The sequence below is a fragment of the Vipera berus genome (assembly GCF_964194415.1).
Source record: "Vipera berus genome assembly, chromosome: 1".
NCBI classification, from domain to species: domain Eukaryota; kingdom Metazoa; phylum Chordata; class Lepidosauria; order Squamata; family Viperidae; genus Vipera; species Vipera berus.
Window position 1 is genome coordinate 1,095,442 of NC_138202.1, and position 7,093 is coordinate 1,102,534.

A 7,093-nucleotide genomic window follows, 5' to 3' on the forward strand; every position below is an offset into this window, starting at 1 on the left:
CGACCAATGCCGTCTCCATGCTGTACCTGGGCCTGAAGCCTGATTGGTACGGGTCCAGATAATCAGCTTCCTCCAGGAACAAAGGAAGCTGATGTGCCACCACACTCTCAACAACCTTTGCAAGAAAGCGAAGGTTGGAAACCAGACGATAATTGTTTAAAACAGCTGGGTCCAGGGCAGGCTTCTTGAGGAGGGGTCTCACCACCACCTCCTTCAAGGTGGCGGGGAAACTGCCCTCACTCAAAAAAGCAGTTATCACTGCCTGAAGCCAGCCTCGTGTCCCCTCCCGAGCTGAATAAACCAGCCAGGAGGTGTTCTGAACCAGCCCTCTTCTCGCAACCCCTATTCAAAAAGAAGAGACTGGAAAGCGTCCAAGGCTAAAAGGCTTCTGCCAAGATTTAATTACGCAGTTAACAAAAACACTAGAGCTTGTCTTCTCAAGCGGAAAAGTTGCTTTCAGCAACCAGCCCCTCCCCAAACACTCCTTTTATAGAGAGCTCAGGGCGTGGTCTCCCTGAGCCTCCTCCCGAGGAGTCCTGCAGCCTTTCTTTGTTTGTTCCTGCTTGACTGCCTCCTGCGTCGGGCGTCCTTGAACAGGGCCAGCTGTGGGTCATCTTCCTCCGCACTCTCGGGCTCACGCAGCTGAGAAGAGGTCCCCGGCTGAGGACTCTGCAAAGCCTCCAAACCATCATCAGCCGGTTCGTTTCCCTCCTCCAAACCATCATCAGCCGGTTCGTTTCCCTCCTCCCCCTCAGAGTCATCCGATACATCAGAGCCGGCTGTCGGACCCACAGGCTGGCCCTGAGTCACAACAGGAGGGGCACGGGTCCAATAAACATGTGGTGGAGCTCAGCTTCCCCATAATCCTGTCCACCTCTTCCAGAGTCACAGGATCGAACTCCTCCCAGATGACATTACCAAGACCGCCCATGTCCTCACCATCAGACTCTGCCCAGTCGGAGTCCAAAACGGTCCGGATCCGAGCGGTGAGTGGAAATATCCATCTGCAGCCCATAGCCAATCAATTGACTATCTAGCAGAAATGTTTGAAGAGCTGGAGTGCAGAACAGCTCCTGCTGAGAGAGGCCTCCAATCCCCCTTTCAGAACTCCAGTTGCCTCCTGAAAAAGCACCACTGCGGACACAGACAAACCTCCAAGTGGCACCTGCCGTCTCCAGCCAACAGCTTCACCAACAGGACTCTGAGCCAACGGACATAAATCAAGGTAACAAATAAACTTGGGATAGCAGCTTTTCTCCAGTGTGCTGTTTTTTGGGGGGATGACAGACCTCCCTCTGCTGATGAAAAAGTGGCAAGGTTTTGGTGTCCCCGCCCAGATTTCATTTCATATGAAAATCAGAATAAACCCTGGTTTGGGTTCTGCCCAACCACAGCAAACCAGAAGTGGGACAGAAGTCTTGGAACTTAATGCTCTTCTTCTGGCTTCCGGTGACATTATTTTTATTGTTTTGGACAGGTTCTTAAAATTGGGATTCTACCAACATTGCTGAGAGAAGATTTGGGGGGTGTGGGGAGTGATAATTATCTTCAAACATCGGAAAAGCTATCAGGGAAAGAGTTAAGTCTGGTTTTTAATTGTTCTAGAAAGTGCAACGTGGGATAACTAACTTGAGTTCTAGGAGACAGGTCTAACTGCACGTTGGAACAACCTCCCTACTTCAAACTGGTGAGCCCCTTCTAGGGCAAAAAGGGAGACCATGAGGTGGTCCCCCTCCTGATCTTCCAAGAGTAGTGGTGGTGGGGCTGCCTCGTTCATGCCCCTGCAGAGGGAAAGGCTGCATCCTTGAGGGGGGGGCTTCAAGGGGTAAGGGGTGGGTTGCCTCACCAGGCTCATCTTCTTGGGGCCTGGAAATGGGTGTTTGCAAGCCGTGTTTCTACCCCGTGTATGAACTGTCAGAATCCATTTATATCACATTCATAAATGTATGTTTAAAACATTATCCCCCCCCCCATGGATTCTGCCATCTCCTGAGGAAGGAGGAGCGGATGTGGATTCAGCCTGCCTTAAAGGTAAAGGTAAAGGTAAAGGTTCCCCCGCACATGCGTGCTAGTCGTTTCCGACTCTAGGGGCCGGTGCTCATCTCCGTTTCATAGCCGAAGAGCCAGCGTTTGTCCGAGGACGTCTCCGTGGTCATGTGGCCGGCATGACTAGACGCCAAAGGCGCACGGAACGCTGTTACCTTCCCACCGTAGTGGTCCCTATTTTTCTACTTGCATTTTTACGTGCTTTCGAACTGCTAGGTGGGCAGAAGCTGGGACGAGTAACAGGCGCTCACTCTGTTACGCGGCACTCGGGATTCGACCCGCCAAACTGCCGACCTTCTGATCGACAAGCTCAGCGTCCTAACCCACTGAGCCACCGCGTCCCCCAGCCTGCCTTAGGTTATTTCAAAGACCAAGGGAAACTTTTTGAACTGGGGGAACAAAGGGGAGGGTTAGGGAAGGAGGCATCTGGCCTGTGTCTCCATTTGAATCTGTAAAGGAAGAAGGCAATAACCATAAAGATTCCAAGGTCCCTTTTTCCCACGAAAGGGATGACACGAAGTAAAATGATGGGGGGGCTGACCAAATGGGGTTGAGGGAAGGGGGGTTGAACTGGGAACTCTTTATAAAGTTTCAATTTGTAAAACAATACCAAGTCCTGTCTTGTATTTCCACAACCAAGCATGTCCTAGTAAAAATTCCTTTTGGACTAGAACTGACTCCAAGAGTTTTGGTTTTCCTAAGACGTGGATTGGGGTGGGTCCTGACATGAACCTGGTTTAGCGGGTCTCCACAAAGGTCAAACTGACGGGCGCTCCCTGGTTCAGGCAATGGATGGGTTCAATTCAATGTCACTGGTCAAACGTATGCCATAAACGTGCATAACGTGTCTATGCGGCCTACCTAAGCGGCCACTAGGAGTCAAAGCTGATGTGATAGCATGGAATCAATTACACGATTGTAGGATTCAGCAAAAAAAAAAATCAAGCCTGTTTTAGAGGGGTTCCTGCTTAACCAGGATTATCTCAAGGGCACTGAGGGGAGAGAACAGGGCAGAGGACGCACACCTTGATATGACAGTGAGATCTGCCTGGAGGCACATCAGGGTTAGAGGGCTTGCGAGCAGAGAAATAACATACAAAAATATAGAAAACATGGGGAGACCCACAGACACAAATTGGTCCCTTCAAATGTGCCCTGTTGTAGGAAACTCTCTAATCCTTCAAAGATGCTGTTTTCCAGCAGGGCTTTACAGTTGAGAGAAGGGTTGAAAAGGAGAGACACTTTGACAAAGCAGGATCAGAATACAGTTTGGAGGGACCTTGGAGGTCTTCTAGTCCAAGCCCCTGCTCAAGCAGGAGAACCTATACTATTTCAGACAAGTGACTGTCAAGTCTCTTCTTAAAAACCTCCGGTGATAAAGCACCCACCACTTCTGGAGGCAAGCTGTTCCACTGGTTATTTGTCCTCATTGTTAGGAAGTTTCTCCTTAATTCCAGATTGCTTCTCTCCTTGACTAGTTTCCATTCACCTTCTGCATGCACTTTCTGCTGCTTTGGAAAACAAATTGACCCCCTCCTTTGTGGCAGCCCCTCAAATACTGGAATGCTGCTATCAGGTGTCCCCCCCCCCCCCCCGGGTCTTTCTTTTCTCTAGACTGGCCAAACCCAAATCCTACAACTCTTATGCTTTTGTCTCCAGGCCTTTAATCTTAGTTGCTCTTCTCTGCACTTTTTCCAGTCTCAACATCCTTTTGTGTAATGCAATGACCAAAACTGGATGCAAGCATTCCAGGTGTGGCCTTACTAAAGCTTGATAAAGCGGGACTAAGACGTCATGTGATTTTGATTCTATGGCTGTTTATGCAGCCAAGGATTGTATTAGCTTGTTTGGCTGCTGCTGCACACCGCTGGCTCAAGTCTGCTCTCCGCTAATGTTTACCTAGGCATGAGGGTAATTATGATCTCCTTGAAAGCTCACCCTCCCCCCCAAAAAAACCCAGGTGGGGCAGGGTGGGGTGGGGCCACTCCACACACCTACATTCTCTCTTCCACTTGAAATTCACCCAAACCCTTTGGTTTCAGGCACATGACAGCTTTGAGGGGGCCCTTGCTGCTGAGATTGTTTTGTTGCAAATGTTTCATTACCCTAACTAGGTAACATAATCAGTTCTAGTGATGACAAGCTTTCTTTGAATCTGCATCCTCCCAACTTACCTGAGGGCCGTGGAAGTCTTTTCCACTCAACCCAGCTCCGGTCCCGGACACAGCGGGGAAACCCAACGTCTCTTGCTCCTTTCCAGGTGCAGCTGCAAGACTTTGCAGGAGCTGCTTTCCCAACAGGTTCATAATGGAAAACCCACAAATTAAACCACTCAAAATATGGTTCTCTGGATGTACTGGGCCACCCATCATCCGTCGTCACCAGTGAGAAGTGTGGTGATCATTCAGTCTCAGATTGAGGATCTCCACCTTGGTTTTATCAGCCACTCCCAATGCTTGATCTGATGCAGGTAAGATCTGGTTGGTGGCTTGGCTAGGAAAATGTTGGATTGAAAAAGCCAATGTGTGTTTGTTTAATGTTTATTCGTCAAACAAAGATCACAAGATTCAAACAAGGAAAGGGAAATGTGTGACAGGGACAATAGGGGCGAGGTCCACAGAAGTTTAAGCTGGAGTTAAAACTATGAAAGTTAATGGCTGAGACAACTGAATCGGGTAGAATATTGCCAACTCGTATAGCAAAAATTGTTTTTACATTTTATTTTATTTTTACATTTCAGGTCCGCCTCCAGCTAAGGAAGTGCACTGGCTGTTGGAGGGGGGAAAAAACATTGGTCAGCAGGTGCTGAAGTGGCTGGATGTGCTCAGATGTTTCTGTCAAGACACTGCAATCAAGCAACATCTGGTTGAGAAACTGGGGTTACTGCTTTACAAGGTAGCTTGCTCAAGCATGCTCAGAGAATAACAGCAGGGTCACCCCGCTTTGACCTTCCATTCCCCTACCCCCCCACCCCCCCACCCCGTTTTGGAAACTTCTTTAAAAGAAACTTCCCAAAAAAGTTGCAGTATTTTATCTATTCAAGTCATATGCGGCTTGTCCCACCTGGAGGCAATTCCACTAAAATTAAGAGAATTGGGGGGGCCCTTGGAAGGGGACCCAGGACTCACTTAGAACCACCCTCTGCAACGTGCTGAAATACACCCCAACTCCATCTGTACAAAGTTGGATTGACCTGAGCTGTCAGCAGTTGTTTTTCTTAAAAATGTTTTCCCTCATCTAAATCAGGGTTGTAGAGCACATTCAGTGGAGCCACACAGTAGGTGCCTGTGTTATCACTGCGTGCGTGAACACACGCACACAGAAAGAGGCAAAGCCACACGAAGCACTCACTGGCCACGAGAAAGTTTTAACTTGTTTTCAAAGGAAACACCTTCCTATGAGCCGTGGTGGTGCAGTGGTTAATATGCAGCATGGCAGGCTAATTCTGCCCATTGCCAGAAGTTCGATCCTGACCAGCTCAAGGTTGACTCAGCCTTCCGTCCTTCCAAGGTTGGTAAAATGAGGACCCAGATTGTTGGGGGCAATATGCTGGCTCTGGAAACGGCTTAAGAGGCTGTAAAGCAAGTGATGACCTACAAGGTCCCTTCCAACTATGTTGTGTTGTTCTGTTCTATTCTATCCTTATTCCATTCATTACTCTCTTCTCTTCTACTCTAATTCTACTCCATTCTCCTTCCTTCTTCCCTATTTCCCTCTCTTCCCATTCTCTCCCTTCCTTTCTTCCCCCACCCTTCCCTCCTCTCTCTTCTCCTAATGTGGCACTATCTAAGTGCTAGTGCTATTATTATCAGTTGTCAATATTTAATTGCTGCCAGGACATTCAGCCTTGCATTGAGAAAATCCCACTGTACTGGACCCTACGTCACTTCCCCTTCTTCCTACGCATGGGTGTATGCCTCAATTTCCCAGGATTAGAGCCCCCAAATCCCACTGCTTTGAAAAAGTCTCGGAAATTCTTTCCCATCTGAAAAGTATTATAGGTTGTTATCCCACTGAGGTGCGGTCTCAGGTGCAAGAACTTCAGCCACGTTGGAACATCACCCTTCATCCAAGCAGTGAGCCAAATGCTACCTTTTTTTTTACCCCCAGGTATCTTGGCCGCTCCACCGTTGCAGTCAAATATGGCGATTGATGTACAGTCCCTTGAAGAGTTTATTCTTTAGATTCAGACCCAGAGGTGAGGGGACCACCACTGGAGCGGCTTGTAGCACAAGGGACTTTGTTCTACTACAACGCCTAGTAAGCACCCTTTTTTTACCCCCTCCAGGTACTGTGGGGAAAATCAATTTTTCAGATGAAGGGGACTGCTTAATAAGACAAGTGAGAGATAACAGCAGGACAAGAAGTAACGGATGGAACAACCCACTTGATATAGGGACTCCTGCTTGAGCAGGGGGCTGCACTAGACGACCTCCAAGGTCCCTTCCAGATCTATTCTGATTTGAGTGGAAACCTATCAAGGAGAGACCCCACCTTGAACCAAGGTGAAATTTTCTGACAGTGAGAACAATTAACCAACGGAATGGCTTCACTGGAGGCTTTTCAAATCGGTTATTCCACTTTTTGTAGCTCACAGGGATCTGTGACAAGCCTGGGGTTGGGACATTCCCACAGCAATCCCTGAATCTCAAGATGCCGTCGTTTCTTCCAAGACCGTTTTCTCTGTAGGTAACAGAAGGGCAGGGCAGGAAGTAACCTGAGAGCTGTCACCTTATCCCTTGTGAGTATGCATCCCTTTCCCCTCCTTCCTGGAATGCATAGACACGAGTGCACCTCTTTATCTAAGGGGTGAAGCTCCCACTTTGCTTTTGAGGGAGACCCCTCCATTACATGGGGTCGGCGTGGTGGCTCTGCAGTGAAAATGCTGGGCTTGTCGGCTGGAAAGCCGGCAGCCCAGGTTCTAGAGCCGGGCGCCACACGGCGGGGTGAGCTCCCATCCTCGCCTCAGCTCCGGCCGACCTAGCCATTTGAAAGCATGCAAATGCGAGTAGATGATTAGGCACCACTTCGGTGGGGAGGAAGCAGA

At 48.9% G+C, this 7,093-nt stretch overlaps 1 long non-coding RNA gene across 1 annotated transcript; it reads right to left on the reverse strand.

Annotated features, from left to right (window-relative positions):
* Positions 1-372: 372 nt before the first annotated feature.
* Positions 373-6,740, reverse strand: LOC308672050. Its single transcript, XR_014027334.1, has 2 exons — positions 4,221-6,740; positions 373-1,201 (listed from the first exon to the last, which is right to left on the reverse strand). It is a non-coding gene; the product is annotated as an uncharacterized lncRNA (long non-coding RNA).
* Positions 6,741-7,093: the final 353 nt, after the last annotated feature.